The sequence below is a fragment of the Nothobranchius furzeri genome, chromosome 4 (genome assembly GCF_043380555.1).
Source record: "Nothobranchius furzeri strain GRZ-AD chromosome 4, NfurGRZ-RIMD1, whole genome shotgun sequence".
NCBI classification, from domain to species: domain Eukaryota; kingdom Metazoa; phylum Chordata; class Actinopteri; order Cyprinodontiformes; family Nothobranchiidae; genus Nothobranchius; species Nothobranchius furzeri.
Genome location: NC_091744.1, coordinates 626,027 through 642,735, shown reverse-complemented (window position 1 = coordinate 642,735; position 16,709 = coordinate 626,027). Strand labels below are relative to the sequence as shown.

Here is a 16,709-nt window from a genome sequence, read left to right as displayed (position 1 = left end):
CCCAGAGGTCGATGGATCGAAACCATCCTCTGCTAACCAAGAGTTGCACCATTGAACTGTTTCCACATCTGCAATGACTCTCTTTAAATGTTTATGTACCCCAAATTGCAGCATCCTGCCACAGTCCAAAACATATTATAACTGGACCAGTCTCAAACCAAAGCAAAAGATCTTAAAGAAACTAAGTCAGTCAACATCCATTGCTTTCAAATCTCACTACAATTACCTAACTTGATGTTTGCAGAGTATTTACCAATTTAAATAACATGTAAACAAGTGACAAGCAATTCCGTGACACGGCTAACTTGTGATTGTAGAAAAAATGTCCTCCCATCTTCAGAGATCAGTTTTTGACGGGTGACATTGAATACTTTCTTTGTGGTGGAGTGGCCGAGTGGTCTAAGGCGCTGGATTTAGGCTCCAGTCTCTACGGAGGCGTGGGTTCAAATCTCACCTGTGCCATTAACACATCTTTGGCAACATAGATTTCAGACAACGATTTACAGGCAATCAATTGAAACCAACTGTAATATGTTCATAATTGCTTTTTTGTGTACATAATACTTCTTGTGATGTTGCTTTCTGTTTAAACTTTGGGAGATGCTTCCAATTTTGCAAACCTTTAGAAATTGCGTCAGTGCAGGCATGTTTTGAATGGTTACAGATTGGACCATTTTTGTGAATAAATGTCAAGCAGAGTGGCGCAGCGGGAGCGTGCTGGGCCCATAACCCAGAGATCGATGGATCGAAACCATCCTCTGCTAACCAAGAGTTGCACCATTGAACTGTTTCCACATCTGCAATGACTCTCTTTAAATGTTTATGTACCCCAAATTGCAGAATCCTGCCACAGTCCAAAACATATTATAACTGGACCAGTCTCAAACCAAAGCAAAAGATCTTAAAGAAACTAAAGCCGGGCGTACACTGTGCGACTTTTTCACTCGCAGCGTTCAGCTTCAGCTCAAACTGTACGACTTCCTCGCAGAGCAGATCTCACGAGTCGTGTGCTCACACTGTACGACCCAATTCTCGCATGCGACCTGACTGCTCACACTGTACGTCTGGTAGCAACACGTCGGCCCTAAAATGTGCTAAAAATAGCAGTTTTTACACAACACGTCAGACTTTTTTGTCTTGCCTGTTGTCCTTCGGCAGTGCTGCAGGAGGACACACAGGGATTTATGGGGGTTGGATGAGGAAAACGAAATAAAGAAAGTGAATCTGTGTTTTATGATCAGTTTAATTTGACATGAACACGACAAACACGCTTTCTTGACAATCTTTGTGAGTAAAAAAACGTGTAGAAACAAAAACGAACAGCGTGTGTTATTAGGGAAATAGCGAGCGACCGGCCGGCGTTGATGCAGGATTGCGCGCGCATGCGCCGTGAGCGGTTCTGATACTTTTTGGATCGTAGCTGCTCGCAGCTGCTCGCAGCGCCGATTCAACAGTGCGATACCCTCACGAGGGACGAGCGAAATATTAAACACACCAGAAGTCCCTGCGACCTCACACTGCTGATCGGCGGCTGGTCACGTGGTGTTAATCGCCTCTCGTAACCCCCTGTACACTACACGACCGCTCGGCGCAAAACTCGCCCCGATGTCGTGGCTTCTCGCACGACTGGAAAATCGGCTCAAAAAAGTGAAAAAGTCGCACAGTGTACGCCCGGCTTAAGTCAGTCAACATCCAAAGATTTCAAATCTCACTACAATTACCTAACTTGATGTTTGCACAGTATTTACCAATTTAAATAACATGTAAAACACGTGACAAGCAATTCCGAAATATGGCTATCCAGTTCTTGGAGAAATGTTGTCCCCCCAACTTGAGAAGTCAGTTTTTGATGGGCAACATTGAAGATTTTCTTTGTGGTAGAGTGGCCGAGTGGTCTAAGGCGCAGGATTAAGGCTCCAGTCTCTAAGGAGGCGTGGGTTCAAATCCCACCTCTGCCATTAAGACATATTTGGCAACATAGATTTCAGAGAACGATTTACAGGCAATCAATTGAAATCAACTGCAATATGTTCATAATTGCTTCTTTGTGTTCATAATACTTCTTGTGATGTTGCTTTCTGTTTAAACTTTGGGAGATGCTTCCAATTTTGCAAACCTTTAGAAATTGCGTCAGTGCAGGCATGTTTTGAAAGATTACAGATTGGACCATTTTTGTGAATAAATGTCAAGCAGAGTGGCGCAGCGGGAGCGTGCTGGGCCCATAACCCAGAGGTCGATGGATCGAAACCATCCTCTGCTAACCAAGAGTTGCATCAGTGAATTGTTTCCACATCTGCAATGACTCTCTTTAAATGTTTATGTACCCCAAATTGCAGCATCCTGCCACAGTCCAAAACATATTATAACTGGACCAGTCTCAAACCAAAGCAAAATATCTTAAAGAAACTAAGTCAGTCAACATCCATTGCTTTCAAATCTCACTACAATTACCTAACTTGATGTTTGCACAGTATTTACCAATTTAAATAACATGTAAAACACGTGAAAAGCAATTCCGAGATTTGGCTAACTTGTTCTTGGAGAAAAGTTGTCCCCCCAAATTGAGAAGTAAGTTTTTGATGGGCGACATTGAAGATTTTCTTTGTGGTAGAGTGGCCGAGTGGTCTAAGGCACTTGATTAAGGCTCCAGTCTCTAAGGAGACGTGGGTTCAAATCCCACCTCTGCCTTTAACACATCTTTGGCAACATAGATTTCAGAGAATGATTTACAGGCAATCAAATGAAATCAACTATAATATCTTCATAATTTCTTCTTTGCGTACATTATACTTCTTGTGATGTTGCTTTCTGTTTAAACTTTGGGAGATGCTTTCAATTTTGCAAACCTTTAGAAATTGCGGACCATTTTTGTGAATAAATGTCGAGCAGAGTGGCGCAGCGGGAGCGTGCTGGGCCCATAACCCAGAGGTCGATGGATCGAAATCATCCTCTGCTAACCAAGAGTTGCACGATTGAACTGTTTCCACATATGCAATGACTCTCTTTAAATGTTTATGTACCCCAAATTGCAGCATCCTGACTCAGTCCAAGACATTGCAACTGGACCAGTCTCAAACGAAAGCAAAAGATCTTAAAGAAACTAAGTAAGTCAACATCCATTGCTTTCAAATCCCATTACAATTACCTAACTTGATGTTTGCACAGTATTTACCAATTTAAATAACATGTAAAACACGTGAAAAGCAATTCCGAGATATGGCTAACTTGTTCTTGGAGAAAAGTTGTCCCCCCAACTTGAGAAGTCAGTTTTTGATGGGCGACATTGAAGATTTCCTTTGTGGTAGAGTGGCCGAGTGGTCTAAGGTGTTGGATTAAGGCTCCAGTCTCTAAGGAGGCGTGGGTTCCAATCCCACCTCTGCCATTAACACATCTTTGGCAACATAGATTTCAGAGAACGATTTACAGTCAATCAATTGAAATCAACTGCAATATGTTCATAATTGCTTCTTTGTGTACATAATACTTCTTGTGATGTTGCTTTCTGTTTAGACTTTGGGAGATGCTTCCAATTTTGCAAACCTTTAGAAATTGCAGACCATTTTTATGAATAAATGTCGAGCAGAGTGGCGCAGCGGGAGCGTGCTGGGCCCATAACCCAGAGGTCGATGGATCGAAACCATCCTCTGCGAATCCAGAGTTGCACGATTGAGGTGTTTCCACATCTGCAATGACTCTCTTTAAATCTATATGTACCCCAAATTGCAGCATACTGACTCAGTCCAAAACATTGCAACTGGATCAGTCTGAAACCAAAGCAAAAGATCTTAAAGAAACTAAGTCAGTCAACATCCATTGCTTTCAAATCTCACTACAATTACCTAACTTGATGTTTGCAGAGTATTTACCAATTTAAATAACATGTAAACACGTGACAAGCAATTCCGTGATACGGCTAACTTGTGATTGTAGAAAAGTTGTCCCCCCAACTTGAGAAGTCAGTTTTTGATGGGCGACATTGAATTTATCTTTGTGGTAGACTGGCCGAGTGGTCTAAGGCGCTGGATTAAGGCTCCAGTCTCTAAGGAGACGTGGGTTCAAATCCCACCTATGTCATTAACACATATTTGGCAACATTTTCAGAGAACGACTTACAGTCAATCAATTGAAATCAACTGCAATATGTTCATAATTGCTTCTTTGTGTACATAATTCTTCTTGTGATGTTGCTTTCTGTTTAAACTTTGGGAGATGCTTCCAATTTTGCAAACTTTTAAAAATTGTGTCAGTACAGGCATGTTTTGAAAGGTTACAGATTGGACCATTTTTGTGAATAAGTGTCGAGCAGAGTGGTGCAGCGGGAGCGTGCAGGGCCCATAACCCAGAGGTGGATGGATCGAAACCATCCTCTGCTAACCAACAGTTGCACTATTCAACTGTTTCCACATCTGCAATGACTCTCTATAAACGTTTATGTACCCCAAATTGCAGCATCCTGCCACAGTCCAAAACATATTGCAACTGGACCAGTCTCAAACCAGAGCAAAATATCTTAAAGAAACTAAGTCAGTCAAGATGCATTGCTTTCAGATCTCACAACAGTTACCTAACTTGATGTTTGCAGAGTATTGAAATGAGTGACCTGGTCCAGGAAGGCAGCATGAAAGCAATATACGGGATCACGTCACAAGTGTGACGAATGAAACGCCAACAAAGGTATGTTTCCACTGTAAGGTCAGAAGTCATCCCACAGAAGTGTCCAGGCTGTTTCATCTGCCTGGAGTATTGGGTGCCACATCTTATCTGTCTGATCTCCAAACCAGAAAACACACTGCTCTATGACCTAGTTACAAAGAAGGGAAGCCATAATAAGGTCCTTCTTCTGACTCCTTTATCTGAGCTGTAAACCCAAGGTCCCAAGCAGAAGACAAGACTTTTACTCTCTGAATAAAATCACTTAGTTGGTCTCATAAAATTATTTCTTTCAATCTATAAGTTTTTATATTTTGTGGACTGGACATACTGTATGTTGGTTAGCGGAGGATGGCATCATGTTGAAATACCCCTTTTAGAGTGGACTGTAAAGTACGGAGCCCCTCTGATGACATGTCCAAAAAATAAATAAATTTTGGCCACGAAATACTATTTTGAGACCACGAAATAGCTATAACGTGCCCACGAAATACTTATTTGTGCCCACGAAATAGCTGCCCAGCCCAGATGTGCTCACTTGTACACCCGTGAGCCGTGGTTCCGCTGGAACGCGTCTGCAGCTGTCATAGATCGACCTTTTTCTCCATCACTTTCATTTTTAAAATAGTAATTCATAAACATTCGATCCCATTACAATTTCCTTTGATTTCATTTTAAATCAATATTTATAGTGCCCAGGTAGCACATAAAAAATGCAATTTAACGGTTTTCTTAAAGTAGGAACGTTTAACCTGTGCGGCCAGAGCTCTCTCCTTCCTTCTGCTCTGCGTAAACCTGAGCTGATCACCTACTTGTGCGTAATCAAATGTCTGTAGGGAAAAGATATAGCCATGAGGTTCACTTTTGCCTCAGACCAACCTATTGCTGTTTTATGGTGTGGCTGAATCTGCGATCCGCTGCCATGCGGACTGGAATAACAAATGCTGCAGTAACGGGAATTGTGGTCAGGTTCGGAGTCACTGGCTGGAGCGGACCCGACTTTAATACGTCATCTCAAAATAGAAGCTAATATCTTAATGTGGCGAAGCAAAGGTGGTATGGGGTTTACTGGTACTAAACAGAATGTTAAGTAAAAAGATTAAAACAACGCCACCTTGGGAATTTCACCCAAGGAAAATAAAATTGGTACCTTTTAGGCACACATAGGTTCAATGCTCTCACAAAGGCGGCAGAAACAAGGTGTACGCACAGTCCACAATTTTATTTCATGTTTTGTTAAAAGGACAGCAATTTAAACTACTAATTTAAAAATAGAAAAGAAGAATTAAAACAAGGGAAAGAAAATAATTAGTATTACCAGGCTGGAGCTTACCGGTGGACCCACTGGAGGTTCTAGCAACAAGACAAACTAAATACTAAAAATCACCCGAAGCACCAGTGAACGGTCACTCAGATGTGAAGGAGGGCCCACACCAACTCGCACACAGAAGAACCACTGCCACCACCCTTGGCTCCAGCCTGGACAAAACAAATCAAAGTTAAAAACCACAATAAAATAAACTCTGTTAAAATGTACAATAGTGCTCCAGAATCCTCATGCGTCAGAGGGGAGAAAGGATCTCCCTTTCCACTCCAACCAACACGCTGGGTGGGAGAACGTCTGGCGGCAGAGCACCAGCACTGGTTAAAATCCTCGGTTATGCTCCGAGTGAGCGGCGGCCCAAACAGATCCCAATAGGTTGGTCCGCTCTATCGAACCGCTCCTCGGTTGAGGGGGGGTCACAGCAGCGACTCAAAACACTTTGTCATAGCACCACAACACCTCGGGTCCTAAAAATAAAAATCGTAATAAACCTTATTAACCCAAGAAAAGAATATTCATACTGAGCGTGCAAGGGGGGGCGTGCCGCACATACATACCACGCCGACAGCAATAGATCACCTAGAAGGCAAGCACGCTTCTTTTCCAACAGCACGCGGTAACGTTACAGCTTTCGTCAGGCTTCCAAATGTCGCCTCTGTCTGTATATAGCCTATATCAGTTATCACCGATCTGCTTTTTAACAGCTGATCAGAATACACACCGCGATCTACACGCATCCAGCTTACGCTGCCACTGTTCCAACATACAGCTTCTGTTTGGGTAGTGCAGCTACTTCCGTAAACAAGGAAGGAAACACTGCCCGAGTCTGCTTTTTATACCCACAGCTCCCCTACTGGTGACTGGCGGGATTACCTCATCCTGCTATTTCGTGGCCACGAAATACTATTTTGAGGGCACGAAATAGCTATAACGTGCCCAAAAATAAGTATTTCGTGGGCACGTTATAGGTATTTCGTGCCCTCAAAATAGTATTTCGTGGCCACAATTTATTTATTTTTTGGACCATGTCATCAGAGGGGCTCCGTAGTAAAGAAACAGAGAGAAAGGAAACTTCAAAATCACTGAGCCGTAGTTTCTGCAGACTGGTCAACATAGTTCTTCCAAATGGAGTGGACAGTCACTTTGAATCAGTCAGATAATTGAACCATGACCAACCTGCTCTTATTATCCCCCGATTTTTCTGTAAACCATCAGCTTATTCACTCAGAGATCTCAGGTCACCTCTCTCTTTTTCTGCTTGCAGACTGAATATGTTATTGTCAGTTTTATACTGTGTTTCTTTGGAGTTTACATCATTTTTGTGGGTGTGTGTGAGTGAGAGAGACAGACACGGTTTGGTTTAAGTGAGTAGATGCATTATCTAAGCTATTGCGATGTTTCTTTTGCAAAAAGGAAACATACATGTATTTTCTTGCTCAGATATTGCCAACACCTGCTAGTATTCATTGATAGTATCACTCTGTTCCCATTTCTCTTGTCTTCATATATTCATTGTGTTACACTTCTGAAATGATGGGCCAACTCATCTCCCGTGCAACATATTTATTTTTACAGAAAAACTGTAAAGACAGAAAAATATTTGATTAATCAGATCTATCAGCACGCAGGCCGTACGCTGCCTCTCCACCACTGACACTACTTCTTCTAGTGTCGCTGACATTACCTTATACAAGTAACTTTTACAGTTCTATATTCATATGCACCAATTTTAATAACTGGTTAAATCACCAAAATACATTTTACTACACCAACGAATAACACAGTGAACTCTCATTAGGTTTATCTGGTTGTTTTTACTACTGTTTTAATCTATTTATGAACCTGTCTTCGTAACTGTATTAATCAAACTAGATTTCTTTCAGATAAACATCTTTCCTTAGCGTATTTTTACAGCATTCACTTTTCAGGAACTAAGCATGCATCAATTGGCATTTTCTCTTATTGTGCAAAACATACCTCTTGTGGCTTTAACCAAAAAATACACCTGCCATGAACTCGCCAGTTTTCGGTACAGTCTAACACTTGAATCGGCACAGGCTAACAACTGGACCAACTTGGAAATTAGCTCTTTAGCCTAACATTCACCACACACAAGACACTCGTCATTAATTGCCACTGCTGTCTGTCACCATTATAACATCTGTTTATCTTAGCCAGGGGCGTAGCACCAAATTCTGGGCCCTAGGTACAAGTCTTCTAGGTGGGCCCCCATACTCAATTACTTAATATCTCTCTTACACATTTTTTTGTCATGTTATAAGACAAGATAATAAATATGATCTTAGTTTAACCTCTGTATTGAGCAAATACAAATGCCAGCATAATAAAAGTGAAATGCCCAGACTTCACATATAATTATTTTTATTTGCCAACAATATGTTCAAACAAAAATCCTGGAATTTATTTTCCACTAAATGCCCACTGATGGGTCTTCATGTTAGCAAAATCACTTATGAGATCTTTAAAGTCCAATCCTTTGGCTAACTGGCTTTCAATAGAAAGAAGAGCTAGGCTGTTCAGTCTATCCTGGGACATTGTTGATCTCAAATAATTTTTCACCAGTTTCAGTTTGCTAAAAGCCCGTTCACCCCCAGCAACAGTCACAGGTAGTGTGCAAAATATCCTCAGTCCAATACAAACTTCTCCAAAAATGCTCTGTAATTGCATCCTGTATGGCATTAAGCAGCTCAAGAGGAGACCGAATGTGTGGAAATGTGGCACCATATATTGTTCTCAGGTGTAGCATCTCATTCTCAAATTCAGCTGTGAGATTCTTGTAATATTTTCTCATCAGTGCCTGGCATGATATCTTCATCTGCTCTTCAGTCATGTCTGTCATGGTTCATGATGTTAAGCTTTGCTGATATGTATTGATATATTAAATACCTATGACATGAAATAAACCAGGTTCTCTCTGTAAATGTAATGTACTCTAAATTTTATAATCACTGCATTATCAGCCCAATTATAAGATTGTCGGTTTTCAACATCAAATATAAAGAAATTTAAAATAGGCTTAAAATATCTAACCAAGTCAATAACAATCCTCTAACACCAGTGTCATCATGCTATACGAAAAACAGTGGCAGCTTCTCATTCCTGAGATTACCACGAATCCATCGATACCAAGTTTGTCCTGGTCCATGACTGGGAAGGAGCTGAAATATCCACACAGAGTGAACCTGTTTTTACTGCGAGGTCCGCGAATTAATTGGCGGCGGCCGCCCGCGATAATAATTCTGATTAATATAAATATAAATTAATTAGTGTTTTCACTGATAACACTAATTAATTTATAAGATTAAGATTCTTAGCAACCCCCCAGCTTACCTGTAAAGACAGAAAAATATCTGATTAACCAGTTCTTTCAGCACGCAGGCCGTACTCAGCCTCTCCACCACTGACACTACTTCTTCTAGTGTAGCGTCAGCTACCGATGTGTACAGGACTGAGCGCCCTCTGCTGGCGGAACGTATATAACAATAGAACTGACGTAGTGGCCTTACTAAAAGAAAGTGTCTTTGAGGCTAAAATAAAATGGGGGGCTACTATTTTCATGTCTCTGTCTTTCACATAGTGCCACAATTGCATTACCTGTGTTTGTGTCACACTTCTCATTGCAGAGAAGAACAACATCCAAATTTAAAGCAGCATCACAATAAAGACTGTAAAACTCTCCTACTTGTGGTGCTGACAACCACCACATCTCAAATGATGTTCAAATGGTGAATGAGATTATCAGCTTGTCAGGTTGACAGAGGCTGAACTTGTTTACTGTCAGTGGCTGCCAACAGCCAATCAGATTTTGTCAGTTTCTTTCTTTCAAAACACTTGTCATCTCATAGTCGTGCGTGGTGAATAGAAACCAAGCCCCCACAATGCGGGTCTGAAAATTGAGGCCAACGCGGAAGTGAAATGAATTGCAGTTCCACCCTCATCCGCTGGGGCTGGTGTCAGAAGCGAGCAAATCCTCATTGACTCCCATGTTAAAAATACCAATTTCACAGCAGAAATAAACATGTTTACAGCCTGGATCCAAAACATGTTTTTGGTTTAATTGATTTGGTTTATACTCATGACAACTCTGAGGGGGGTGAATGTTCTTGTCACTCTTCTGTTTTAGTTTAAAATTCTGTATAATTAATGAGCATCAGACCCACGTGACCGCAGCTTCAGACCCACGTGACCACAGAGCTAGCTCCGTGGAAAGGCCTCAGTAGAGCCTCGGTCTGGCTTGGAAACTGTTCTGGAATTTTGAGTCTCTGTGTTTGTGTATTCTTTTTTTGGATATTTTTTGTGCAATTGTTGGACAAAATAACTTGCTGTGGCATCAATTGCACTAATAGAGCGTCAAAGGAGTCTCCACTTCATTTTTTCTGTAAATAAAATTATATTTATGTATTTTAGGTCACTGCTGCTTTTGCACTAGCTGAGCTTATCAAAGTAGCTAGCTAACTACCATTTTAACATGTACTGTTTATCCATGAAATTTAGATGTAACACGGTAAAATAATTAATAGGGTATATGTCGATGGGTGTAAAACCCAGTGCATTTAACATAAAAATAGGTTGAAATATGACATGTTGGTGGAGCTCTCGGAGGGAGACTTCTGTGTTCCATTCTTGCACCCGGTTCTCCCCAGCGGTCAGCCCGGCGCATCTCTGACCACTTCGGCGCCTGTCTGCTGCGCCGGCTGACCGCTTGTGGAGATCTTGGACTCGGAGAGAGACCTGACCACAGAAATACTGCAGCTCAGTGAGTGGGTTGATAGTGCTTGATGTTAGTCTCCAGAAGTCTGTATGCCATAAGATAAACTCGCTTGTTTTTTATTTTTTGCATATTTGTAAAATAGTGGTGGTGGGGAGCGACTAAATAACTAATTTGTCCACAAAGAGCCGTGACCGGGTGCCCTGTTCTCATGGGAACTAGTGCAGTTTAATAAAATGGAAATTAGTAAATAAAATTGATCATTAAAAGGTTCATATCCTATCCAATAAGGCGATAGACTCAAGTGTGTATAAAGTATGCATTTTGTATTACTCTTTATCCTAATTTTAGACCTTTTACTACAGACCATGATAAGCTATTAAGTATTTTAAACCCATATGCTTAAGTAGTTCTTTGTATGAAGTTCATCTCTAGGTGATCCAGAGAAGCTTGACCTTTGGGTAAGTAACCAAAGAAGAGAGTGCTGGACTCCCAATTCACACTCCCGCTTGTGCAGTGAACACTTTGAGAGTCATCACTTCACCACGGACTCCAGGGTACAAACACATTACTTCATATTTTGGTTAAGATTGAAAAAATTGAAGCATTAGCTGTGTAATATACAGATGTTACATTGCTGTGTAACAACAAAAAAATTTCCGCCTCCCTTGAACTGTCTGTGACTAGGGCTGTTTAGATGGGGAAACAATCACGTTATTAATTTCCATCTAATTCTATGGATATTTATTCTGATAAACAAATACATTTTTTGTCAGTCTTTAATGTGTAAGGTTTTGTATTGGGATGAATGAAAAATATTCATTTTAAGCTAAAACGTGACGCATTTAAGGAGAAATTAACAAAATAATAAACATTCTACTGGTGTCAAATAAATCAAACTGTAATTATAATATATATTGTAAAAGTCTGGATTCTGGATAAAATCTAACAACATATGCTTTATAAATAACAAACACTCTCCACACGGCTTTTACACACACACACACACACTCACACACACACACATGCATGCACGCAAGCACACACACACACACACACAGTGCTCTGTTGTACCAGTGGGTTTTTGAGAAATAGAAATTGACCTTGTCTGGTGTGTGTGTGTGTGTGTGTGTGTGTGTGTGTGTGTGTGTGTGTGTGTATGTGTGTGTGTGTGTGTGTGTGTGTGTGTGTGTGTGTGTGTGTGTGTGTGTGTGAATCAATTTTTTTATTTAATTTTTTATTTTAGGGGAGGCTTTGCCTGAAGGACACAGCTGTACCTACAATCTTCTCTTCCTTCCAGAGAGGAGCATGCGTTGACGGCCGATCACCGGATACATGGCAGCGTTTGAAGCAGATGGCCGCTCATTAACAAACATCCACACTTAAGACGCATTTTCGCCTAATTTATCTACTGACAACTCAAAAAATAATCTGGTAAGTATAACTCACTCAACCTGGAGATAAGTGAAGAAAATTTAGAAAGTTTACAAAACTATATTGACGGAGTTTTTGAGTTTTTCGTTATGGGTCCGAAGAAATCAGCAGCTGAACCCGAAACACCTGGGACCAAGAGGAGCCGTCCTCAGGACTCGCCTGAGGCCTCATCTCCCTGTAAGGACATATTAGAATTATTAGATTCTATAGATAAACAGCTTCTGGGATTTTAGGGGTGACTTCATCTGCTCGAGGTTCTTCACCAGAACAAATATTGATGACCCTCCATTCTTTCATAATTTTTTCTCTGTACTCTCCGAACACTTGGACTGTCCACTTATACTTGGAGGTGATTTTAATTTTTGGATGAATTCCTTAACAGACAGGCTCAGTACAGCTGGGACTCAGCGCAATTGGCAATCCACTAACATAGTTAAACAGTACATGAGTGATTATGGGCTTTGTGATGCATGGCGATCTCTTCATCCTAACCGTAGAGAGTATACTTTTTTTTCGCACGTCCATCACTCTCATTCACGTTTGGATTATTTTCTAGTCAGCAGCTCATTGTTGGCTGACATTTCAGACACTGAGATACACCCCATAGTTGTCAGCGACCATGCTCCGGTTTCTTTAACTCTGGTAAATAAAAAGACAATCCCACCAAGCAAAAACTGGAGGTTTAATACATCACTGCTTAAAGACAAGGTTTTATAGAATTTTTTAAAAAGGAATGGGGTTTATATTTAGAACATAATGACCTGCCTGGAACATCAGCATTTATTATTTTGGAGGCAGGAAAGGCAGTGATGAGAGGTAAAATAATCTCTTTCTCATCACATAAGAAAAAAACAGAAAACAAACGTATTCAGGAGTTAGAAGAAATCGTCAAGTCTTTAGAGGCGTCCACAGAAGAAGAGTTAATGAGCAAATTACGTGAAGCTAAATTAGAACTTCATGGAATTATTGACAAAAAGACACAATTTTTAGCACAAAGACTACGAATAGAAAACTTTGAACATAGTAATAAATCAGGTAAATTCTTAGCTAGCCAATTAAAAATAAATAAAGAGAAAACTACCATATCTGCTGTTAAAGACTCAACCGGGAATATAGTATATGACCCTGAAAGAATAAACAACACCTTCAGAGACTTTTACCAAACGTTGTACTCACCACAGATAAACCCATCAGATAATGAGATCAATGAGTTCCTTGACAGGATAACACTTCCTAAATTATCAGACAGCCAAGTTACAGTCCTGGACTCGCCACTAACATCAGCGGAGCTCCAGGAAGCCCTTAAATCCATGACGAATAGGAAAGCTCCAGGTCCAGACGGGTTCCCAGTAGAATTCTACAAAGAATTCTGGATCATTCTGGCTCCAATATTTTTCAGAATGGTGAGGGAAATCGAAGAGAGCAGCAGATTACAGCCAAACATGAACTCAGCCAATATTAGTCTCTTGTTAAAACCAGGCAAAGACCCAGCATTTCCAACCAGCTATCGCCCAATTTCTCTTATTAATGTTGATCTCAAAATAATTTGTAAAGCCCTGGCCAAAAGATTAGAGAAGGTAACCCCCTTCATAATACACCCTGACCAAACTGGTTTCATTAAGGGTAGACAATCACCCACAAATTCACGTAGATTACTTAATTTGATAGATTTCTCTTACAGTAGAAACATAGAAACTAGTATATTATCTCTAGATGCAGAAAAAGCTTTTGATAGAGTTAACTGGAAGTTCTTATTTGCAACTTTACATAAATTTGGTTTTGGGAACTTCTTCATAAACTGGCTACAAACATTATACAGTTCACCAACAGCACGTGTCAGGACGAACGATCAAATGTCAGCTAGCTTCTGTCTTCAGAGGGGGACCAGGCAGGGATGCCCACTCTCCCCCTCACTATTTGCTATCTTTATTGAACCACTAGCAGCAGCAATTAGGCAAACAACAGATATTAAAGGGATAAAGTGTAAGAAAATAGAACATAAGATCAGTCCTGGGACGTAATTTTGGGGGGGGGGGACGGGTGGGACATGTCCCCCCCACTTTTTCAAAAGGCAGTTTTGGTCCCCCGCACTTTTTTCCATCCAAAAACAATGTTACGCTCCATTAAATGGATTTGGTTGAGCACTAGGACCGAAACGGAAACCGGTTTACTATTAGACCCGCCCAAAAGCTAATCTATTGGCTCTGCTGATACTTGCTAACGTATTATTGGCTGTTGCTGCTGTCACTCAAGTTGTAAACAGTCAGAACGTGCTCACGTTGTTTTGCTAGTTTGGAGCCGCTAGGGAACACCGGTACTGAGTCACATCGTCAACTAGACGCTGTGTAATATCAGAGCTCAGCTCAGCTTCCATTACATAACATTTGAATAAGTGTTCATTTGTGAGTCTTTGGTAGTTAGGCACAGCCAGGAGGCAGCATGTCAAGAAAACGAAAAGTGGATATAAGAGACTTCTTTCAAAGTCTAAACGTAAGTTGGACATGTGACACCCCTGCATTAAGCTCAGACTCACCTCCTCCTTCACAAACATACTCAAAACTAACTTTTACAAACTCATCTCCACATAACTGACTCCTCAGACACAATTTATTCGTATTATTATAATTATTATTATTTTTATTATTACTATTATCATAATTATTATTACTAGTAGTAGTAGTAGTAGAAGTGTAACTTGAAAACTTTTATCATTTAACTTTATTGTAAACTTATCTATTGCAATGCATATTTTCACATTAAAAAGCTCTGAAAAATGAACAGTATCATCATCGTCAACAGATTTTTTTAAGCTTAATGTCAAAGATGTACACTTTTCATTAGATGTATCTTATTTTTTCCTTTTATTTTTTGTGTGTTGAAATGCAACAACTGTTTAAACACTTTTAAGGGAAAAAACATATTTAATATGTTTTTATACACTCAAATGTTAGGGTGATGATCATGTGTAAAACATTAGTTCAGCATGTCCTCTAACACAGCAAATGAACAAACGGCCAGATCTCAGGAGGACCGTTTTTGTATAAATAATTTTTATACTTTTGACTAGGCCTGGGAAAGTAACACATTTTGCTGGACGATATTTTGTCCAACAAATTGTTGATGATAAACGATATCATTGTCAACATTATCTAGACCAAAATAACCACTAATATAATGTTAATATATCATAATAATGCAAGTACACCCTTTAAAATGCAACAAATGAACCTTCATTTAACATTGAAATGTCCAGAACCAGAACTTCTAAATGAATAAAAATAACAAACAAAAATTAAATAAAAAAGGAATCTAACTCCCTGTTAGAAAATGTTGCACCAAAAACAATAAAAAAAGACCCAAAACAATAAATGCAATGGCCTATCCATTGTCAACAGCCAAAACTGCACTTCAATAAGGATGGAAAAATTATTGAGATGGGCACGTGACGTGTCAAGGGGTCTTTACATAACACCCCCCACCCCAAATCCGCACAAGCCTGCTGTGTCCCCCCCACTTCTGAAATCAAAATTTCGTCCCTGGATCAGTCTTTATGCAGATGATGTTTTACTCTTTCTCCAGAATTCTCAATCCTCTCTCTCCCAAGCAATAGAACTGATAAACTCTTTTTCCAGAGTTTCAGATTACTCTATAAACTGGTTAAAATCCACAGTTCTACCAATTAATTTCTCATTTGTCAATTTGCTTAAAACACAATTGGAGTCAGGGAATATCACATACCTGGGAATTAATATCTCTCCCAAGTTAGCGGATCTAACCAAACTGAATTACACTTTTAAGGAAAGTGGAAGATGATCTTGCAAGATGGAAATCCTTACCAATATCACTCATGGGGAGAGTTGCTACAATTAAAATGATGGTCTTACCCAGAATAAATTACTTATTCTCGATGATCCCAAACAAACCTCCAGCTGACTGGTTTAAATCTCTGGACTCCTCAATTACTAAATTCCTTTGGCAGGATAAACCTCCACGAATTAGCTTAAAAACGCTTCAGAAGACCAAAGACAGAGGAGGACTGGATTTACCCAACTTTTATTATTATTTCTTAGCCAACAGGCTGCAATATATACCAAGATGGTTGCAAGATAACCCATTAGACGAGTCCTGGTTAGATATAGAACAGACACTTTGCAATACGATAGAGCTTTCAGACTTACCATTTATTAGCCCAAGCATAAGAAAACATGAAAGCTTCAAAAGTATTAGTATCAGCACCTCTCTGACAGCATGGTGGGAGTATCTTAAAATGACAGAGTCTTCACTAGTACCATGCAGACGCACACCTATCTGGAACAATCCTGACATTTTGCAAAACAACAAAATGATGAACCTTCCGGACTGGAAAAATAAAGGAATCCTATACCTGGAACACATATATGAAGGATTGGACTTCATCCCATTTAATCAAATAGTCTCCCAATTTGGAATGGATAAGAATAGCTTTTTAGAATATCACCAAATTAAATCTGTAGTCAAACAAAAATTTAAGCTCAATAAAATAGAATTACAAACACCACCAAGGGTATTAGACTTTTATAATCTCAAACCCCC

The 16,709-nt window shown here is 40.0% G+C and overlaps 2 non-coding genes across 2 annotated transcripts; both read left to right on the top strand.

The window, feature by feature from the left end:
* The first annotated feature begins 380 nt into the window (after positions 1 to 380).
* trnal-uag (transfer RNA leucine (anticodon UAG)) lies at positions 381 to 462 on the top strand. Its single transcript has one exon. It is a non-coding gene; the product is annotated as a tRNA-Leu (tRNA).
* A 1,414-nt stretch (positions 463 to 1,876) lies between these two features.
* On the top strand, positions 1,877 to 1,958 carry trnal-aag (transfer RNA leucine (anticodon AAG)). The gene has a single exon. It is a non-coding gene; the product is annotated as a tRNA-Leu (tRNA).
* Positions 1,959 to 16,709: the final 14,751 nt, after the last annotated feature.